The 23,397-nt window shown below is 40.6% G+C and overlaps 1 pseudogene; it reads right to left on the reverse strand.

Moving 5' to 3' along the window:
* The window catches only part of LOC149142712 (leucine-rich repeat extensin-like protein 6), a 106,442-nt pseudogene extending 93,033 nt beyond the window's left edge, over window positions 1-13,409 (reverse strand).
* Window positions 13,410-23,397: the final 9,988 nt, after the last annotated feature.

Here is a 23,397-nt window from a genome sequence, read left to right on the forward strand (position 1 = left end):
GGCTTCCATGCCATATACTAGCTCATAAGGGCTCATCCCAATTGATCTTTTGCTTGACAGTCTGTCTGCCCATAGGGCATTTACCAGCTTTTTGTGCCAGTTCTTCTTGTTTTCTTCCAGCACTTTCTTTATGATGTTGATGAGGCTTTTGTTAGATGATTCGGCCAAGCCATTGCCTTGAGGGTAATAGGTTGTGGAGTGGCCCAAGGTAATATGAAATCTGTGGCAAAAATTGATCATCTTTTTGGACTTAAAGGCAGCGGCATTGTCAGTGATGATTTTCTCAGGGCAGCCAAATCTGGAAAGGATATTGCACTCAAGGAATTAGATAATGATGGTATCCTTGGCTTGTCTACAGGGAATGGCTTCAACCCACTTAGTGAAATAGTCGGTGGCTGTTAGGATCCATTTGTGCTGGCCTGAGGAAGAGGGATGGATTTCTCCAATGAAGTCAAGACCCCATTGTTGAAAAGGTTTTTTTGTGGAGATGGGTTTGAGGGGCAGGGGCAATAACTTTCTCTTGCCCTCAAAAATTTGGCATTTGTGACATGACATGGCGAACTTCTTTACATCTGCAAAAAGAGAGGGCCAATAAAAACCAGCCCTTAGAATTTTATCAGCAGTGGACTTCCAATATAGATGTCCTCCACAGTCACCTGCATGGAATTCTTCCATGACATTGTTAGTTTCATTCATGGTTAAACAATTAAGCAATATACCTTCATGATTTATCCAAAATAATACACCATCTATAACACAAAACTTTAAAGCCTTCATTTTCAAAAATCTTTTCTTGGTTCTGGATAATCCTGGGGGAGCACACAGGTTTAACAATACAAAGCATATATCAACGTACCATGGGGATTGTAAAAAGATTTCACTGATCTGTGGAGTCGCCAGCTCCGGTTCATTGTCCAGTTGGTTAATTTCTAAGGCTTGAAAATTCGTCTCGGACATCAGTTTAGCTAAACCTTGTCCCTTTATCAGCTTGGTTGGTTTTATTTCTATGTCATATTCAAGGATGTTTGCAATCCGCTTGCCTCTTTTTCCTTCTAATCCTTCTTGAGTCAATATGTCTTTTACAGCAGCATGTGGGACATAGGCAATCACGTGTGAATATAGTATGTACACTCTGAAATCCTTGATGGCCTTAACCAGTGCGTAGGCCTGCTTTTCCATTATTGGGTACTTCAAAGGGGCGTCTCTTAAGGCTCGGCTGAAAAAAGCGATTGGTTTTTCAGCTCCCTGTTCATCCTTTTGCAAAAGGACAGCAGCTATAGTGTGATCAGATGCAAATGAAAATATGATAAAATCTTTGTCAAACTGTGGGCTAGTTAGGACAGGGGTTTGTGTTAAGGCTGATTTGATACTCTCAAATGCTTGCTTGGTTTCAAGAGACCATTTTACCTTGGCATCCTTCTTTAACATGTTGCTTAACAATCTTATCAGCTCAACTAGATTTGGAATAAATCTTCTCAAGAAGTTGATTTTCCCAAGGAATGCTTGTAGCTCTTTAATGTTTCTTGGAAATGGGATTTGGAGGATGGCTTGTATTCTTTCAGGATCAATTCTGATCCCATCCTTTGATATGATGTGGCCAAGTAATTTGCCTTCTTCAAGGCCAAACAGAGACTTCTTGGGGTTCAAGGAAATGCCATATTTCCTACATGTCATGAAAATTTGCCTAAGATGCTTGAGGTGTTCTTCATCAGATTTGGAAAATGGGGTTAAGTCATCAAGGTAGACAACTAGAAAGTCATGTATTTCTTTGGCGAAAGCAATATCCATTGCTCGTTGAAAGGTAGCACCAGCGTTTTTAAGACCAAATGGCATCTTTACATACTTGAATGTTCCCTAGGGTGTAGTAAAAGCAGTTTTGTCTTGGTCATCTGGGTGAACCAGTATTTGGTTGAAACCTGAAAAACCATCTAGCAAAGAGATTCTATATCATCCCACTACTCTCTGCAAGATGTGATCCATTTTGGGCAAAGGGTAATGGTCTTTTAGGGATACTTGGTTTAAATTTCTGAGATCTACACAAAGTCTGATTTCGCCTGTCTTTTTCCTCATAGGAACAAGATTGGACACCCATTCAGAAAATCTGATGGGTGCTATGATGCCTGCTTCAAACATCCTGTTTACTTCCTTCTCAATCGGGGGGAGAAGCATAGGGTTAATTCTTCTAAGTTTCTGCTTGAAGGGTTTTTGGTTTGGTTTTAAAGGAATGGTGTGTTGGATCACTGAGGTGTCGTAGGATTTCAGATCCTCATAGCTCCAAGCAAATACATCTTGGAACTCTTTGAATAAGTCAATATACTTGGGATTTTGATCGGGTGGTAAGTTTTTGGACAGTTTGATCATTTTTGGCTTTTCTACTGTCCCAATGTTATGTTCCTCTATCTCAGTGTTTATGGGCTGCAATTTTGGCTTTCTGGGCACATCATTAGCATCAAACATGTCTTCTAATGGGGTTAGGCTAGCAGGCAGAAAGTTATCCTTTAAGTCAATGATGTCTGCCTCTGTTTTGGCTATATCTTCCAAGTGTATTTGTTTTAGCTGTTCTATGTTTTCTTTGCCAAAAATAGTTGGTTTCAGGATTTGCTTGACTGTTGCAGCCGTTATATCTTGCTGATTTTCATTTGTTTGGTGTTCTGGATCTGTCATAGCATCCATGTCAATGTTAATGTTCGAAAACTCATGCTCAAGGGTGAGGAAATTGTTAATCTGGGCATCATTTTCGAATACTTGCCAATCTTTAACGTTATTTGGGACTGCGGGGCTATGTTTTATTTCAGCTGTGAAGTGATGGTTTGGGTCAAAAGGAAGCTTGCATGTACTAGCAAAGGTGGCTAGGCTGTGTGCATGAATGTTGTGATTTCTTGAAATCTTGTCAAGCTTGAATTCAGTGAATGCCTGGAGTATATTAGTAGCAGCGGTCCTATATGCTCTCATTCTGTTGTCGTTGGTTACAAAATTGCCTTTCATCTGTTGTATGATTAAATCAAAGTCTCCTAAAATAGACACTTTTGCAGCTCCCAGAGCTCTGAGGAGTTTAAGGCCTAAAAGCAGAGCCTCATACTCTGCCATGTTATTTGTGCATTTGAAGTTTAGTCTGTAGGCATGACCTTCTGCATGGTTGTTATATGTGTTGTGAATCCATACACCTGCCCCTGCTCCTAACTTGTTGATAGAGCCATCAAATTCTAAATACCATGTGATTTCCTGTTTGTGGTTGATGCCTAAAGTGTCAGTCAGCTTAGGATTGGGCAGATTCGAAACTTCTGTTTGGGAAAGTTCTTTTGGTATGCTGGTTGCATTAGCTGTTGTGACAGTTTCGAGGGTATGAGCAACTGATTCTTCGTTGATGTGTGCTTGTTGCTCTAGAGCGAAGGGCTCATTATCAATTGAAACATTTGTATCATCATTAAACAAAATAAAGGAATCCATATCAGAGTGGATTGAGTAAATGGGAAAATTTTCAGGCTTGCTCTCACTACTTACCACATATTTCATGAGCGTTTCTCTATACAGTCTCTTTGGTTGCCCAAAGACTGAAATGGTGGCATAGGAAAGGTCTAATTGAAGGGATCCTTGGAGCTTTGCTCCCCATGATCTTGACAGGAGCATACCGTACTTTGGTGGAATGTCAGCAACCACTACATCCATGAGGATGGTCTTGTTGGGATATTGGACTAAGGAGACACACGTCTTTGATGAGGCCTAAACATTTCACTTGACTTGAGTCAAATGAGTACAGATCTTTGTAAGGTCTTGTAACATCAAGATTCAGTTTTTCCATAACTGCTTTGGGCATAAGATTGTGCGATGCCCTTGAGTCAAACATAGCATTGTGCAAAACTTTGTCATGTATATGCAAACTGACATAAAAGGGTGGGACAAGTCCATGTGTTGATTTTCCGTTAACTTCTGGGCCAAATAGCAGCTCTGGGGTGTCGTCTAAAACATTTACATCATCCTTAACCTCTGGCATTTGAAGTGATCTTTGAATTTGCTGCCTATATACATCGTGTTTAGCCAATTCTGAGAGGGGAATGGATATTTTTAACTTAGCTATTTCTGTCTCTAAGTTAAATGGATATTCCAGTGGAGTCTTGGTGTTGATAATGGGAGATTTTTCTTTTTCATTTGAATTGTCTGCGTTTTGCTCTTGTTTATCACTGCTATGGGAAGTTTTTGCTTGTGGTTTTTCAACTTCAGGAAAGTTTTTGGGAACCCTGTTCGAGCTTTCTTTCGAGGAAGAAGGTGGCAAAGGCTGATCTTTGGAATGTTGTATTTCTGTTATGTCTTCTACAGTCACTTGATGCGGGTTTGGAACAGGTATATCAGCTGGTTCTGTTATGACAGCCTTGCCTTTAGTCTTGCTGGGTTGTTTGCCTTCCTTTGTTTTACTAGGTTCAGAAATGTCAATGGTCCTAGTTCTCAGCTTATATTGTTTGTGTACTTCATACACAGCGGTATCATAACCTTGTTTAAAATCAAAAGACTCGCCAGACCTAGTCTGAAACTGATTGTAATTGGTTTTATTTTGGTCTTCTTGGGACATGACAGTTTGGTGCTCACCCTTTAGATCCATTAAGTTCATGTGAGTGTCCTCTATGGGTTCACTAGAAGTAGATCCTTCAACATAATTATCTTGGAAAGGGGGTCTTATATCATGATCTTGGTTAGGCCTACCAGCATTTGTGTTCTGCGTTTTCCTAAAATTTGGGTTCCTTATGGTATTAGACTGTTGTCCTTCCCATGATGCTTTTCTCTCAACATTTTCTACTCTTTCTCCTAGCCTTTGCAAGCCATTGATGATAGCATCAAGCTTTTGATCAAAAGCTGAGGGTTCTTCCTTAAAGGTGGTTCTTCTTTCCATTCTAGCTCTGTTTCTTTTGGCAATTAAATTGGCTTCTACGCTAACAACAACATTTTGCATGTCCGCAAGGGTTTGAGGAGCTCTTTCTTTTAACTGGTATGCCATATCCAGGTCGAACCCATCGGGAAATTTGTACAAGGCCAGATCGGGTGGAGGCCTTAAGTTCTGTGGTATTGCGTTATATACATTATTGAATCTTGCACAGTACTCCAAAACAGTCTCTTGGGGACCTCGTTTGATCGTATCATATTCAGCTAGTATGTGCAAGGGGTCTTTCTTTTTCTCCCATCTGTTGGTAAAGGATTGGTAAATCTCATCTGGGGTGGTTATGGAATTTGCAGCAAGTGATCTGAACCAAGTTCTTACATCACCTGTCAAACTCTGAACAAAAATTCTCATTCTCACGCTATCATCGTCTATCTCATAGTTTTCAAAATAGTCTTACATCTTTTTGGTGTGCTGAAGGGTTGTGAAAGGACCGGTGCTGTCAAAATATGTGATTTTAGATTGGTACTCTTGAGGTAAAGCCCCAGCATTAGCAGGTAATTGCAGGGGTGCATATCTATTAGCCATATTGGTAGGTATAAGTGGAACAACGGGGATAAATGGAACAACTGGAGTAACGGGGATCACAGGAGTAACTGGAACGCTAGAAACAACAGTAGTGTTAGTATGTGCAGTGAATGAAGGTGTGGAAGGAGTACTACGGGATGTAGATGATGAACTAAGGGAAATAGGGGTTGAACGGAACAAAACCTTGACAGGAGTCAGAATACAGCTAGGGTAAGTTGCTTCAGGGCTCAAATCAGCAAAATTCTCCTGTCTTTCTTGCTTCCTAAGGATTTTCGAGATTATATTATGGTTTTCAAAAACAGCTGGAGGGTCGGGATCTGGATTTGACCTTGTATATCGTGGATTTTTCTTGGGAGCCAACTTCCGAATTGTTTTTTGGGTATTTTTCCTTGGAATGTTTTTGTAATCAACAAGGGACTAATTAAAATATGAGACAGCTTGTTTGTAACTTAAAACTAGCATGAAGATTGACTGAAGCAGCATTTATTTACTCTTGTTAATGCAAAGCAAAAAAAAGTCTCAAAGGCTTCCTTGCTGACATTCAGGCTTCATCTGTAGTTTTAAGAGATAAACAACAGTTGGGAAGTTTGATTTATGGTCTCAGCAGAGCTTTCTTACCTTCTTCGTGAAACTATCTGAGGAAGTTTCCCCAGCGGAGTCGCCATTATGTTATCTTCGTGAAACTATCTGAGGAAGTTCCCCAACGAAGTCGCCATTATGTTATCTTCGTGAAACTATCTGAGGAAGTTCCCCAGTGGAGTCGCCATTATGTTATCACTCAGGTTGTCCTTAAGCTCTGGAAAATGATACGGCCGAGGTAACCACATACCAACTTTGGACTGCAGGTTCTAGCCAACCTGCAATTAGAGAGGGCTCTCTCTTTATGATTTAGCTTTGTTGAAAAGGATTTTAGGCTAGGTCTCGAGTTCAGAGGGTTTTGTTTTGTTTTCGGTGGGAAAATTGATGTTTTCAGACAGAGAGGTAAGGCATAGTCTAGAAGTTTCAAACCATTGGGCATGGAGTCGAGGAGGAGAACTGCTGGTGCGTTTCTTCGGTCATAAGAGAGGGAAAATAGAGCAAGATAGCTGAGCATGAAACAATATTCCAGGTTTAAATGATGGAAAGAATGCTAAGTAATGAGAGGCAGTTAAGAATCTCTCAATCAGGTTAACAGAGGAGGTAACAGAGCGCTACCTAGGGGCAGTAAAGAATCCCTAGATAATTGGCAAACACAGGTGAACTGGGGTAAACATGAGCCAGGAGGAATTCATATTCATAACCAATTCAATCAGAGGAAAACATAAAGAAATAGCAGAAATTGAGCATAGAGAGTATTTAAACTAATTCTAGGCTATTCATTCTTTCTGCTATTTAGATAGTGGGAAACAATAAAACAGAGGTAAGATGCACTTATTGCTTCAGGCTGCAGCACAAGAATTCCATCTTCATATCTCCAAAAACATTCATTTACAACAGTCAGTTTGCTCTCCAAGCTTTCAGCAATCTTTGATTATAGAAAATATCAGGTATACAATGCGAGTCTCTGGTGAAAATTCTCAATCAACCAACCCTTGTAACAATGTAGAGGGCGGTATATATAGGGAAAAACTATCTACAGAGTTCCTTTATTACATCTTGACCTAATCAGGTCTGAAAGAAAGATGATTACTTAACCTAATCCTATCCAGAAATAAATGCAAAAAATATCTCGGGCTACGCTCAGGGCCGCCGTATCAAAACTGAGTAAATGATGTTGTCCTTGGTGGCTTGTTGCAGTGTTTTCTGAAATAAATGTGTATGGGTTTCTGCCTTTTTGCTGTTTGTCTGCATTTAAAGCTTTAACTGTGATTTGAGGGCAAGGATGGGCTTATGCCTCTTGATTTGATTTTCTGGGGGGGGCTCATCAATGTTCAGGTGCTTCGAGCCCCTAAAAAATCTTCGGCTGATACTCTTTGGCTTTTCTTATTCCTTTGATACTCTTTGGCAATAAACCGATGCTGCTCTGACGTGCTGTGTGTTAAATCATCATTTAATGGCCGCTGCTCGGCCTCTGTTTTCTTCAAAACTGTTTTCTGCTCCTCTCGGCAAGCTTCGTGAAGAAAAATGGTTCATTTGGCGCCTTTCGGGCTTCCTGGGGGCTGCAAAATGAAAAGATTCCCTGAAGATTCCCCATTCAGGCCCAAAAAATCTAGCGGCGCAAATCGCTCATTAAAACTGCCTCAGAAACTGATTCCGGGGCTCCGAAGTGCGATTTTTGCTCCTTCGCGCCAAAAGGTGTTGATGATGTTAGCATGACGTCAGCGGATGTGACTTCGTACGGTGGGTGACGTCAGCATGATGACGTGGCGGGATGACGTCATCATGATGACATCATCATGTACGGACGGTGACGTGGCATGTACAGTGGCAGGGTATGGTGGCAGGAGGCCACGTGGCAGGTGACTGGGCAGGGGGCCACGCAGGCGGACGATGTGTCGCGGTGACTGGGCAGGGGGGTGACGCAGGCGGGTGATGTCACAAGGGAAATGGCGGTAAGCAGTATTGGGCGCACCGCCTTAGCGCCTGGGCAGTTTTGGGGGGAGGGGCTCTGCCACACCCTAGAGCCTGAGACGTGGCGGGAGTACGGCGGGTAATACCGCCCATCTCCCGGACGCTAAAGCTCGGGCAGTTGGCGCGCGAAAAGGCCCGCCCACCGTAGATCTGGGACGGGCCAGATCTAATGGCTGGCGGGGCGGACAAAGAGACGGAGGGTTAGGGCGGGGGAATATACAGGGAATATCCCGATTTTAATAATGCGCGCGGGGCTTTAAACTTAGGGAAAGGGGTTTTATGGGGTTAATACGAGCGCGGGTTTAAAGATTTGTGCACAAAACTTTGGTTTAGGGGCAGAAAGAGGGTTTTTGAGGGTTTTAGGGCTAGGGAAGAGGTTATTAATCTGGCCAGGTGTCAGATTAATCCCTACTTGGACACGGATGGGCTAAAAGTAGCCACAGATGGACTTTTCTTTCCCAGACTTACAAAAATATGGCTATATTGCCAGGGAGGGGATATTTACATAGGGGAATTTTATATACAAAGTTTTAATAGGGGAATGGGGAAAACTAGTAGGGAGTTATATAATACTATTAGTATTTAATATGAAGGTGATCAGCAAGCGCTAAGGTCAGGGACCTTAGGCTAATTTTGGGGAAAAGACTTTGAAAAAATAAAATCCTTGAGTGAAGCAGATCTTCACCAAGGCAACTGATATGGATGATGATGAAAGTAAGAGGAATCAAGCAGATCTTGACCTCTTTGGGAAGTTAGTAAGTGACTTGGGGAATTAGAAGAAGGGGGAGTTAGTTATGTCCACCTTTGAGCTCCTTTGCATGAACACTGCCTGCACTGTGATCTGTAAAGATGAAGCACTTTGTAACACAAAATTGATCGTAAATTATCATTTTGCAACCACACAGCTACCTACCCAGCCTACTCTCCTAACATTTTTTCTTCTTTTGAATTGGGTGCACTTAGACTTGCAAACCCAGATTTACAATTTTTATTTTGAATTCTTCCTATCTAAATCTACACTTATTTCTGCCAGGGCCCAGATTAAACAGTTGGGTCCCTTTGATTCTCTACCTATCTACAAATCTGCCAAGATTAAACTGTTTGGACAGATATCATTCTCTATATTCTAAAACAGGAAATTGAAACCTAGGGAGACCAAGATTAAACTGTTTGGACCTCCCTTAAATGAAAACTCTTCAAAACTGGAACAGCTTATCAAAAATTGGAATCAGCAATGGCATTGGACTAGCACACTTCATGGCTTTCTTCTTTGGTCTCTTCTGGAAATATGGAACACTGCAGCTTGCAAAGTATGACATATTTGGCATGTAAAAATGTCAATCATGAAAAATGATACCCTGTTGCAATAGGAGGCTAACAGAGGGCATGTTACATCATGTATGTCAACATTCAAGCTCATGGGAACACCTCCAAGCATGGTCAAAACCTCTACCGTCATTAACGAAGTCTACAAGCAGCAAATCAACGAATGAAAATGAATGAAAGAGAAAACTGTAAGTTGGCCTAAAGGCGACCAGTCAATTCGACTTAATTGGAGGGACAATCCTCTATTTATAGAGTCTGTCCAATCCAAAAGAAAATGCACAACAAGCTTTGAAATCCACAAGCAAGAGGAGATAAGAAGGACGAAGAGAAGCCAAGGAAAAAGGTCTATTAGGATAGTGAAGCAAGGAGGAAGGACAACGAAGGTCAAGGGGATTATTTATAGGGTTCAAACAGTCACACGTGCAGAGGAATGAAGGTTTTCATGCAACTATAATAACAAAAAGGTACGAAGTAAGAAATAACGAAGATAAGAACACTGTCTTAAAGCTCTTGTCCACATGTGCAACAAAAATACACTCCCAGATTTGACAACATATTGAGAGATCTCATTTGGAGGTATAATAAGGTCTACAAGGTCTCCAAGAAAAGCGAGGAAGGTCCTCCTTATAGCGAAGTAGAGGAACCCATGTTCTAGGGTTTCCTAGCTTAAACAAGCATCATAAAAGGATGGAGTACTAAGGAGCAAAGTACTGGAAGGAAGAGGTTCATGTGCTGGAAGTTATAAGTGTAGAAAGAGGAAGGATTTGACTCATGCTTGGAGGATATCCTAGTCAAGGGTCTGGGGTTTGGAAGTTGTTCAAATAAGAAGCTTCAATAAGAGAAATCTTACAAAGGGTTTTCATCTCAAGAGTGGAGAGGGTTTGTTTGTGGCAGAGAGCCAAAATTTGTGTTCTTGTTATTTTGATTTAATAGGAGTTTGATGACACACACACATTAATAAGAAGAAGAAGATAAATTTTAAAAAGACATCACAAATTGTTATCAAGCAACGAAGAATCACTTTACACTACTTTTCCCTAGATTCTCTAACATGTTCATGGATATGAGTTACTAGTGAGCTATATTTAGGTTGATGAGCTATGAAATAGCCAAATGACTATAGTGTTGATGTAACTTGGATGTCATAGACATCAAGAAGATAATGTAAAATATAAGTTTCACTTATAATTTGATTTACAACTTCAAATATTGCTATGATCTATGGTAACTTTAGTTTTAATATGAGACATAGCTTACCCAGAGTGCTTGTTCAAAGACACGACTCTAAGAATTCTGGCTGTGAAATATTCTTAATATATTGTGTTGAACCTAGTTTTTAGCAACAAGGGTGGAGGTATCACCCATTGAGTATCTTGTTGACCCTAGTTTCTTCATGAGGGATGGAGGTATTTCCCATTGCTTAAGAAATTATCCCATTGACATGTGATGGTGATTGTCAACTTAATACTAGGGAATCTTGGCCAAGATAGTTGACACTTCCACTTACAGGATCTACCTAGGTTAGGTAAATGTAGTTGATGCTTCAAAACAGCCAAACATAGAAAATGACAGGATGTGGAAAATAGAAGTATGTTAAAAAGGAAGGATGATTCAAATTTGGCTGAGAATGTTGCTTTGGGATTATATGTGCCACTCTTGTTTCCTCACTTGGACCCTATTGTGTTTAGAACACTTTATTTGATTACCTTTTGATATTTTGGTTGTGATGAAAAATGTTTGATGAATTTTTATATTTATTTTAGTTAAGATTGCCAAATAATGTATTCACTTGACTTGTTGTCATGCATGTTTTGTTGTGAATATACAACAATGTTGGATTTCTGGTTAGGAAAATCTCACTCATGAACTTGAGTTCATACAACAATACAATTATCCAAACCTAATTTTTTTTTAAAACCAAACATAAACTTAAATAGATTTTCATAAATGAAACAACCTCAACAAACCAAGAGGCAAGATCCCAAGAAATAGGATGAATAATGCAATAATAGATCTAGTTTGAGATATAGTCTCAACTAGTCATAAGAATAGGAAACTACAAATAAGTCGCACACCAAACTAATGATGAGAATCTCATGATACAAATAATAATTGGAGATAATTACATATATAGAAATCCTAGGGATTATAATCCCGATCATTCCACCCAAGAAAATAAGCATTGGCCTTCAATGCTATATGGAGAGAGGGGTAGTGATGTAGATCATGGAACACAAATCCATAGAATAATTCTCAAAACCAATTGAAATCCTCCCTACAAACATGTTTCTAAATGGCTATCACACCATATACATCATGGTCATTGAAATGACAAAGTTGTTGAAGTAGAAAGGGCGATTATGAGTCTCCAAAAGGAACTTCAAAAAAAAATTGGCATGGGGACATTGATTCTCTAAGAGATTTCCAAAAAAATATAAACAAACTTCGAAAGTCACATATACCAAAACAACCTTATAATGAAAATGCATTAGTGAGAAAAATCACGGCTTAAGGTAGTGTTACAAAAATGCTCAAAATGTTTGGGGATAATGCCATATATAAATATATGTGAGTAGTAATTACAAAATGTGGATTCTAAGAATTCCCTTCTAGTGAGAACACACCACCAAAAATACTCAAGGATTAAATAATATTTCCACCCCAAGCTACAAAAAAAAATGCAAAATAATAAACATATGTAATATCAATTTCAGTTTCCATTACCTTTCACAAAAATGTGCTTACGAAAGTTGTCTTCTCCATAATGGGATCGAAATTCGGTAAGTGCTCATGCTAAAGTCCAAGTGGAAGCAATTACCCAAGTCGATGTGGAAGCAATTACCCATGGAAGATAGATAATACTAGTCTCATTAGGTGCCCAATTCTTGATAACTAAGAAATCATAGTGGAATCTAGCCCAACTTTAGTTCATGTAAGAACCAAAAAAGTGAATCATGGATGTTAAAAATCATAATGTTATAGGGCTATGCTATTAAGCTAAATAACTAATACAATGATCAAGGGTCACAACTTGTGTATGGAGGGGAAACCTTCAAATCTCTAAGGAACCACAATGAGTAGGCTATATGGATTGCAATATGAGGGAGGAAGCAAGTCAAATAAACGTTCCCTGAGGAATCACAATGAGTAGTCTTCACGGATTGCAATATGAGGGAGGAATCATGCCAAATAGACATTCCCTAATTATGAAGCTTACTATGTTGTTTGAAATGATAGGTAGATCGAAGGGAAAAAATAATTCTTCGCTCATTGGTTTAAGTTTTAGTTCCCAACTAAAATAAAAGCTCTTTCACCAATTATTGGTCCTCTGTCATGAGGTGTGGGTTTAATTTTCTTTGGGTCTATCAAGTTCAAGTCTCTACATTTGAGTCGATTGAGTGTGAGGCCCTTTAGGTGGACTCACTTAAAGATGTTGATAAAAAAAATAAAAAAATAAAAATAAATGAATAAGACAACGGAAAATTAGGTTAAATGAGTGTGAGGCCCTTTAGATGGGTCTGTCTAAGGGTGTCGAGAAGAAGAAAAAAATGAACAAGGCAAATTTTAAACTCGATGCACCTTTGATAAAACATAAAGTCATGCAAAAATATTAATAAATGGGAACTTGCACCAAGAGGAAAAAAAAATTCGTGGGTTATCTACCTCCGAAGTTAGATTAAACACGAAAAAAAATCAAAAGCCACTACCGAAATCCATTGTATTGGAATCTCTCTGATACCAATTAGGTGGGATTTTAAAGGAAAATCCCACTCATAACTAATTGTTTATTCAATTAAATATAAGTATAAATAACTTTATATAAATGATGAATTAAAGATATGTCTGGAACGAGACCGGAAGAATGGAGATGGAGCGAAAGGGTTTCGAACGCGAGGGTTTTGGCTAGCTAGGGTTTACGATACTTTCTGCAGCTTCCTGAGCCTGCGAGACTCCCTGGTGTCCTGCATTCACCGGGCGCACCTGCCCCCTTATTTTGTTGGCCGATCTCGCTTCTCTGCATCAGGCCCTTGACACCTGCTCCCTGATCTTCTGTCACGCTAGAACCTGCTGTCCTCATGGAAGAACAAGAAGCTGTCGATTACTCTGCTGATCCTCTGGAAGGCGTATCTATCTGGCGCACCCCAACTATTTCCAAAGGTATGTATAGCCCGCATATAGATCCGACTTCTTTTTCTAATGGGGATCCGTCGCTCTCTTGTCCGGCGACTCTTCCAATCCATCCACCTTCCAGGCCTACTCTCTCTTCTCCGGCGACCCTCGGATCTACGGTGGAATGCACTCCCCCTTTCCCCCTTTCCGCCCCCTTCTCTGCTTCAGATCCGTGGCTTTCCAGATCTGCGCCGCCTCCCATAAACCCTTTCGCCGACTCGCTGTTTGCAGATCCTCTCCTTGGCTGTCACCCTCGTTATACTTCTCTCCCAGATCCGATGTGCTCCTCCGGTGGCTACGCCGACCCCTCATCCTTCTCTGTTCCTCCACCTGTTTCGTGAGCCTCCCCGCAACCGTCTCGAGCTTGGAACTCATCCCTGGCTCCCGATCCTAAGAGGAAAAACAGATGTTTTAAGACCAAAGCAGAAGATATCTTCCTCAGACTTGAGGAGGATGTACAGTGGGGCGATATCATGGATCAATCTGACAAAGTCCTGGTGGGCCGCATCAGGGGACGAAAATACTCGGCTGCTAGGTTGAAGGCCTGGACTTCTGATATCTGGGGACACCATCTGAAGGACGCCCCCTTAGTACAGATTTTAGTAAGAGGATGGTTTGCTTTAAAATTTGTTCAAGCCGACCACACTGATTGGATCTTATCCTCTCAATGGCATTTTCAACAAGCTCCAGTTCTCCTTAAACGCTGGACTCCCATGTTTGACCCCGAATCTGAGCAGATTAGCATTGGGCCTATATGGGTACGGCTCCCAGGCCTCCCATTACAGTATTGGTCCGAAGACATCTTCAGAAGAATTGGGAATGCATTGGGTACCTTCTTGGATTATGATCGATCCTTCCTCCATTCAGGTGTGATGACTTATGCTCGTCTTCTCATCAACCTGGACACCAGGGGTGGTCTACAAGAATACATCACTATACACTGGCGGGACTTGGCGCGAAAGCAGATCATCGATTAAAAAGGGATCCCGTATAGATGCCGCAGATGCCACCAAGTTGGACATCTATACCGGGATTGTCCATTCCTTCCCAAGGGTAGGAAGACATATCTGGATGAGACAACTGAACACCCCCCACACTTTCCTGATCGGCAAGAGTCGGAGCAGCCTACATCGGAGCATAATTTGGCCACAGATACTACACTTGATCCTCCGGGCAGCACTGTTGATCCCACTACACGCACATTGCCAGACCTCGTGCACGAAGTCCCTATTCAGCTGGGGGATGGATCAGCGGTCCCTCATACCTCCTCCCCTCAGATACATCCGATATCTCCTTCTGTTGGTTCTGCACCTCATCTGAGCACTTACCCAAACGGCTGCTCACCTGAGCCTCTCTCGGGGGTACCCCTCGGACTCTCTGCCCCCCCTCCCCATCCATCCCTCATATGCTCCATTCCGCCACCTGCTCCCGCCATTCCCCCATGTTCGCCCTCTTTGATCACCTCCTCCATATCCGCCTCCCTTGCCCCATCTCCCCCTGCATCCCCTCGTTATTCCCTCAGATCTAGATCCAAAGATAGAGGTATCGATGCTTTCGGTCTTGACATCATATCTGCTCCTGTTCAACAAAAGCAATCTCGAGGTTGTCCATCTCGTATTACAAAAGCCAGACACACTGCTGATGCTGAAGTAGCCATTGGGCGACAGCAAACCATCCTCCGGGCCCTTAGAGCGAAGCAAGGCCCTGCCCCTCATCCTACATGAAGGTACTCATTCAATTGCAGGGGGTTTGCTAGTTCCCCCAAAAAACTAGCTCTCAGGAGATTGCTTTCTATATCACAACCTGACATCATACTTCTTCAAGAGACCCTCTATCCTGCTGACACCCTAGTCCAGTCCTTCAAATCTTGGATTCCTTACTGGACTTTTCATGCCATTGACGCATCAGGGAGATCGAGCGGATTAGCTATTGGGATCCTCAACAAAGCAGTCAAGATCCGTAACATTTGGGGCGGCAGAGGTTTCATCGGCCTAGACGTTTATGTTCTCTCCATGGAAATGGACTTACGCATCGTCAACGTCTATGGTCCATGTTCTAGTAGGGCTCCCTTCTGGAGTGCACTACTTGAATCTGACTTATTAAAGGAGGATAATATAATGCTCGGTGGCGACTTAAATTTCACTTTGGGTTTGTGTGAATCATGGGGGCACTCTGCCCTGACAAACCCTTTCTCGGATACCATATCCACCCTGTTGGAGGAGCATCATTGGGTAGACATACCCTCTGCCAGGCTACAGCACACTTGGACGAACAATAGAAGTGGAAATCAGAGCTTGGCCAGAAGATTAGATAGATTTCTGCTCAAAGAATCCCTATATAACAATCTCCCTCGCACTAGGCAATGGGTTGGTTCTGGCGGCATCTCGGATCATCGCCCTATCTTCCTGGAGACGGTCGATTACTATGAAAAGATCAAGAGCCCTTTTAAATTTAATTCTACATGGTTAAAGGACCCCTCCTATATTCAGCTGGTCACCGAATATTGGCAGAACAATCCCATTCGCGATCATGAAGATCTTTCGGCTGGTTTCGTTAGGAAACTAACTGAACTTAAGCAATTATCCAAGCATTGGGCACACCAAAAGCGCGTCCGTGACAACCACACACTAAAGGAGGCTGAGAAAGCCATTGCAGCATATGAGACCTCTTCTGATGGCATTTTCTCTAACGCAGGGAGCAAAGATCAGTTCAACTCCCTCATTGCCAAGCGTACACAGATCCTGAAGGATAGAGAAGAAAGCTGGCGGCTTCGCAGCCGGGCCATATGGCTTACTGAGGGAGATGACAACACAAATTTCTATCACAAATTCGCCAACGGCCGCAAAGCTATCAACTCAATATGGGAGCTAAGGGATGAACAGAATCAGCCTATTACATCACAGAGGAACCTGGCCAGTTTAGCGATCGATCACTTCAAAGGCATCTATAGTGCCCCCAGAGCGGCAAACATCCTGGAGATCATGAGAGTGGCAGAGAAATTTCCCAGATTCGTCCTACAAGATGAAATAGAGGATCTCACAAAGGCAGTCACCATGGATGAACTTGAATCCACCATTAAATGGTTTAAGAAAGATAGAAGCCCGGGTCCGGATGGTTGGACCATCGAATTCTACATCGCTTTCCTTGATCTCCTGGGCAATGATCTCCTCAATATTATCGAGCAAAGCAGAAGAAATGGCAAAATATCATCCGCTATTAAATCCACCTTCATCGCTCTCATCCCGAAAGCCAATCACCCGTCATCCTACAATGACTTCCGCCCCATCTCCCTCTGCAACTGCCTATACAAAATCATTGCTAAGATCATCGCCAATCGTCTGAAGCCCATTTTATCTCGCCACATATCCTCAGAACAATTCACTTTCCTTCATCATAGGCAGATTCATGAGGCCATCGCCACTGCACAAGAGCTCCTTCATTCTCTCCATACCAAGAAACAAAAGGGCCTGATATTAAAGGTTGAACTGTCTAAAGCTTTTGATAGAGCCAACTGGCTCTACATCAGGCTTCTCCTGACTCACTTAGGCTTTCCCTACAGCTACACTAAATGGATAATGAGCTGCATAACTGATGTGTCCTACAGTATTCTTCTCAATGGTGAAGCCACATCCTTCTTTACCTCAGAAAGAGGGCTCAGGCAAGGATGCCCATTATCTCCACTTCTATTCCTCCTTATCATGGAAGGATTGAGTCGGCTTATCACATCTGCCCGGGATAGGAATCAGCTCAATGGCATCAATATCTCAGAGAATTTTTATCTTACACACCTCTTGTTTGTTGATGACATTCTCATTTTTCTTAATGGTTGCACAGGTGACACCACTACTCTCCAGAATATATTTGCTCTCTTTCAACAGGCCACAGGCATGCAGATAAATGAAAGCAAATCTACAATCATGGTTGTAGGCTGCTCTCATCATGAGTATTCCATTGCACTACTGCGCTTCCCTTTCATCTCATTATCATTAGCGGATGGCATCAAATATCTGGGATACAGATTAAAACCTCTTGGCTATCGGATTGCAGATTGGTCTTGGTTAATAGCAAAGGTGGAGAAAAGATTGCAGGTTTGGTATCACAGATATCTTTCCAGAGCTAGTAGATTGACTCTTATAAAAGCAGTCATTGAAGCCACTCCAGTATACTAGATGACCTTGGCATGGATACCCCGCGGCATTCTGAACAGACTACAAAACATATGTGCCAGATTTTTATGGAAAGGGCATCACACTGGGAAGCAATTTGCTTGGGTGAAATGGGCTACCATAGCAAGACCCAAACGATGGGGCATTAAGAACCTCGACCTCTTTGCCAAGGCGCTGGCTGCCAAACTTGGGTGGAACCTCTTGACCACAGATAGCCTATGGTCTCGTGTCGCCCAGGTAAAATATATCAGGCCTATGCACCTTATGGATTGGTTCTGCCTTCAACACAACCCTGGCCGCAACATATCAAATATATGGAAAGCTGTCCTCCAATCTTTGCCGCTATTGAGGGAAGGCATCACCTGGTGCATCAATGAAGGAAACTGTGTTAGGATTGGGGTGGATCCGTGGGTCGGGTGCGGCAATTCGCACAGGTTATCTGATGAATTATTAGCACACCTCCATTACAAAGGCATCACGCATATCAAGCATATCGGAGACAGGGCGAACACCACCTTTCTGCAACAAGCGTGGGCAACCCCCCGTACCTTAGAGATACCTGAACAATGGCATCCAGAATGGTGGGCTTACACTGATGCTCTCACGCAGGCGCACATACGACTCACTGAAGGCCCCGATGACATTATCTGGGCAATCGCATCCCATGGTATCTATTCTCCCAGGTTGGGATATATAACACTTATGGAGCCTTACAAGCCCATGGAAATTCTCCCCATCTGGAAAGAGCTCTGGAAGCTGGATGCAGCCCCTCGCACTCGACTCCTTATGTGGAACATTCTTTTTGATAAAATTCCAACAGGTACCAACCTCATGAAACGAGCATTCCACGGTCCGTTCAGATGCCACCTATGCTGTTTAGGTGAGGAAAGCACAGCGCATCTGTTCCTATTTTGTCAGGCCACTAAATCATTTTGGCAAAGCATTGCTTCACATTATCCATCCCTCAAAGTCTGGCAGGGACAGAATCTCTTGGAAGCGTGGAGCGAATGGTGCCGATCTCACACAGGCAAATCCGTCAACATGCCTTTGCTTGTTTGCTGGGCAATATGGATTGCTCGAAACCAGGTTATATTTCAGAATAAGGCGCCTCATTGGCCTGTCATCTTGAGCCACACCATTGCAGACTTCGAATTACTCCCTACAGCTATTCCAAAAAATCCTACGCGCACCCTCAGGCATATTAATCTGGATAAATCGATACCTTGGGCTTTCTTCGACGGCTCAGCCCAAGAAACAGGTTGTGGTGGAGGAGCGCTGCTATACCTCAGTGATGATCATTTCTTTAAAATTCAGATTAATCTTGGTCGTGGCACCAAAAATTTTGCTGAATTATGCACAGCAAAGCATATCATCCATTTTGCCATACAGAACCACTGCAGCCATCTTCAGCTATTCGGGGATTCACAAATTGTATGCAATTGGTTGAACGATGCAACACACTGCTATACTTTCTCTCTGAGTCACATTCTTCAAGAGACAAAAAGGCTGATTGCATCACTTGAATCCTTCAAATGCAGCCACATATACAGGGAACAGAACACTGAGGCGGACCAGCTATCCAAAGCAGCAGCGCAAATTCAAAGGGATGACTGGCTAATTCAAGAGGTGATTGATGGATCATCCCATCAATACTACCACATACCATTTCATGATTTACCATAGGACTGGGCTTTAGACCCACATACAATCTGTGCACATTTCCTGTAGTTTTTTTTATTATTGTTTTTTTCGTATAACATCTATGTAGCTGAATCAGCAACTGATGGGCTCTCTGCGCAGAGCCGGAATGTAAGCTGTTATTTCAGGCATATTCAGCCTTAGCTGTTAGGACTCCCTATGATAAACGAGACTCCTACAGGATGGTTACCGTCCCACAACTATGAATGCAAATGCATTTGTAAAATGTAATTTATCCATTAATAGAAATTACGAATTTTTCCTTATGGGAAAAAAAAAACTTTATATAAATGAAACAACTTCAATAACTTAGGAGAAAACAATTTAAGAAATAAGATCAATAATATAATAATAGATCTTATTGGACATATAATTTCAAATAGTCATGAGTATAAGAAAATAGAACCTAATGATGAGAATCTCCTAATACAAATAATAAATGGAGATAATTATATATACAAAAATCTTAGGGATCAAAATCCCTATCATACAAGAACCATGTATTAGAGTCAATACTTGTTTATCACAATTTCATGTGCAAGCTATGTGTACACTAACTATGCATACATACCATGTACATGTAAATTAGTATGATTATTTTATGTATTAATTACTAAACTAGGTTATTAACTATTTAGTTGATGGTTTAATGATTATGCAAACTATACTGATTACATAATTGTCTATTAGCATTAAATACTATCATTGCTTTGATTATTGGTTGGTATGATGAATTAAATGGGCAGGGTAGGTTATCATAAACTTTGGGGAAATTGTCAAGGTGCATTTATTAGCTAGCATAAGAAGGGAAATTGTCAAATTGCATTTATTAGCTAGTATAAGAAGAAATATTTTGTATTCTATTTGAATGTTGTTGTATGTATGTCATTTAATATTTTATTTTAATTAACTCTTTTACCAAGAATTTATAACGGGGTGATGGATATTAATGAGGGTGGTTGAGGAGACTTGGAGAGTGTATGGAAAGTTGATAAATAGAGAGGAAGAAGTTATGTTGAGTGGAAAGAAAGGAGGTTGAGAGGTTGGAGCTTATTGAGATATCAGAGTATTCTTAGAGAAAATATTTTCTTGTGACAATTTTCTTGGAGCATATTGTGCTTTTTTGTTCTTGGAGTCATGGGCATAAAGGGCCAAGAAGCTAGCTAGGCTTCAACTCTAGACAACTGATGAAAGAAAGCTTTGGAGGTATCCTCCTACTACTCACTTGATTATCATACAATTGATAAAATTCAATTGAGGTATTATCCTTAGTATTTTGTTATGATTCTATTCAAATGTTTAAATCTAGAAATGAGATATGATGTTACAAAGTTATTGCTTGAAATCACCTTGAAAAAGATTGTTTAAGTTCAAAAAAAATTATCATTTGGAAAAAAAAATGGTTAGGTTGAGTGTTATTCCATTTAATGATAAACAATTATGTTTAAATTAAAACTCTTAAAGTATATGTATTTAAATTAGTGTTTAATTGTACATAACATCTTATGAAAAGGTGCTACATATGGTATCAGAGCCAAGTTCAAAGAGTAGGACTTTAAGGGCCATACTATGTCAATCACATACAACGGTAAAGAGACCGTCAAATTTCAACGCCTTATAAGAAAAACCAATTAATGGTGCGAACATTTAGGGTTTATGTAATAGATAGGAGGATTCAATGTTGGTAGCAAAGAATTGATTTCAAAGATTAATATGGTTCCTTAAGGCTCTTGAATGAAGTTCATCTTATTTAGTTTTCCTCATATACTAGATATACACTTTCTTGTCAAGTGATCAATGGTCAATGGTTCCATGAGTTGTTCTTGTAACTCGAGAGGGTTTTGGAAACATAACCTTTGTCTTCCTTTTGAATTTTTTTAAGGCTTCCAATTACTTCTTGTAATTTTTTTTACTACAAGTACTTGTTTATTCTCCATGAGAGCCCCCCCCATAAATCTACATGCATTAGACAATTTTCTATAAAGGATTCAGAACACTCTATAATACAATCTTAAGTTTTAAATTCCTTCAACAAGTTGGGAAAACATTCTAACTAAAAAAAATGCAATTTATTTTTCATTCTTAACCAATGTTGCATGAAGATGAATATGTATTTCATATGGCTAGAAGGATGGGTATTTCCAAAGTATTGACTAAAAGCAATAAGAATAAATAGTCCACTTCATGAAATAGGTTGTCAGTTGCATCATAGGACTCAACCAGTTAAAATGAAGAATTTCTAGTTGGATATAAAATTTATTGTGGTTTCATTAAAATGAGACTTTTATTATTATTATTATTATTATCACAATTGTATTTTTTATATTATAAATCTAAACGAGGAATGCAACAATACATCATAGATCAATAATGGGCTTTAAAGGTTGTGAGAATGAGATTATTATTGAACATACCAACTATGACTGTATATGTATTTCTATATACATTTCAAAAACTTCCACAACTCTATATGTATAAATACTAGAAAAAAGTTCCTAAAAACAAACAAAATTTATAGTTCATATGATACTTGGGCTATATCTTGGGATCTTTTACTATTGGGCCTTGCTTTTCCTCTTGTCCCATCTCATGATTTGCTGGCTCATTTAAATTTTGAAACTCTAGTTATTGTTGATGGGTACCATCAAAAGGTATATTATAAATCCATTTTTCCACCCTCAAACCCATAATTTCTCTTTCTCTCACATTAATTAACATGTTTTTGGCCATAATGTGTTTAATAGGAATATTAAAGGATGTTTTTCATGCTTTGTGGCCTAATGTGGTTAATATGCAAGAAAAAGAGAATTTTTGAGTACATTTATGATGCAGAGGCATGTTGGAGGCATTTAGAGGAAGTGTAGGAGGCTTTTCCCTAGCATTTACTCTCCTTTGACTCGGAGTGATCCCTAGAATCACTCATCTACACTCATCTACAACTTGAGGTCTACTGTAAACCAATGAACTCAAGTGAATGAGAGAAGCTAAGTGAGCTAGATCCACTTTTTTTGAAGTTTTGGAGGGAGGAAGTCCTCTTCTCAAGAGGCTACCCCTCAATCCTCTTTGTATAATTAAAAAGGCCCAAGGGCTCATTAGGATTTGAATTTTTCAGCAATGAAATGCTATCAAAGCTAGGAGCTTGAGTCTATCATTGCATGATTTATCTAAACTCTATTTTATGCTAATGGAAAGTATATTGTTGCTTCACATTTGATTTTTTTGCAGAGGGGTGATTTCCCTTGGGTTAGGGCCCAACCCAAAGGCTACAATCCCTCTTTGTGTATCATGTTTATGCATTGTTTTATTAGCAACATTTCCTTCCTTGTTTGAGTATAATTTTATTTGCTGGAAAATTGTGGTTGCAGACCAGATTACCACATCTCTTGTGGGAAGTGTGGTTGAGGAGTCTATAACAGCAAGCCAAAAATATGTGATTGTTTCCCTTTGCAATTATATAGCTTTAGTTCATTATTTCTTACATACTTTGTTTCTGTAATCTAGGGGTTAAAATCATCTCTTTCAAGTTTTCATGTATGTAGGTTTTTTGTTTCTCTGTAAAAACTAATTCTATTAAGAGGAAGTATGGTACAATATGAAGTTACAACCAAGAGAAGCAAGAAAACGGGCAGCCGGAAAGGATTGACTATCCACCTCGGCCCCTTGGAGAAAACAAGAAGAGAACAGTGCTAAGCAAGAAGTAACAAGAAGAAGAGAGTAACAAGAGCAGAACAGAGGATTCTACCCAACGTGGGTAGAATCAACTATTCGACATTTTTTTCCTTTCTTTTTACCAACTTTGACCCAATCAAGATGACTCTGCTGAGCTAGCATGATTTGCAAACTGAGTTGGGCTAACGGAGAGGTCTCCTTATCTGAATCTGAGGGAGAGGACTCATGAGTTCTTTTCTATGAGTTTGGTGGGATAGTAGATTCCTTAGGACCAGTCGAGGGCGAATCCTGTGCCAGCGTTGCTTCCATTCCTTCTGCATCCCCTTCCTCTTCATCTGAGCTGGAATCAATATCATCCATGAG

The sequence above is a fragment of the Pinus tabuliformis genome, chromosome X (genome assembly GCF_031772625.1).
Source record: "Pinus tabuliformis cultivar Carrire ecotype Pingquan chromosome X, CPIR1, whole genome shotgun sequence".
NCBI classification, from domain to species: Eukaryota; Viridiplantae; Streptophyta; class Pinopsida; order Pinales; family Pinaceae; genus Pinus; species Pinus tabuliformis.